The sequence below is a fragment of the Propithecus coquereli genome, unplaced genomic scaffold, assembly GCF_000956105.1.
Source record: "Propithecus coquereli isolate 6110/MARCELLA unplaced genomic scaffold, Pcoq_1.0 Scaffold325, whole genome shotgun sequence".
NCBI classification, from domain to species: Eukaryota; Metazoa; Chordata; class Mammalia; order Primates; family Indriidae; genus Propithecus; species Propithecus coquereli.
In genome coordinates, this window is record NW_012148897.1 from 1,203,449 (window position 1) to 1,203,870 (window position 422).

Genomic DNA, 422 nt, shown 5'->3' on the forward strand with positions numbered 1-422 from the left:
TTAATGGTTCATTCTATTATTATAAAAATGCATTTCCTTGTTTTATTTTTGTAGAGGAGGACCAAAGGACCAAGTAACCTTTTGAGTTATCATACGTATAAACTATATAGTCTATACGGTAGTTCCCCGTTACCCCTGTGGGGAATATGTTCCAAGACCCACAGTGGATGCTTGAAACTGCAGATAGTACCAACCTCTGTATATATACTGTGTTTTTTCCTATATATACGTGTCTATGATAAATTTAAATTTATAAATTAGGCACAGTAAGAGATTAATAGCAACAACTAATAATAGAACAATTACAACAATATACTGCAATAAAAGTTATATGAATGTGGTCTCTCTTTTTCAAGATATCTTATGTATACTATACTTACCTGTTTTTGGACAGTGATTAACCACAGGTAAATGAAACCATG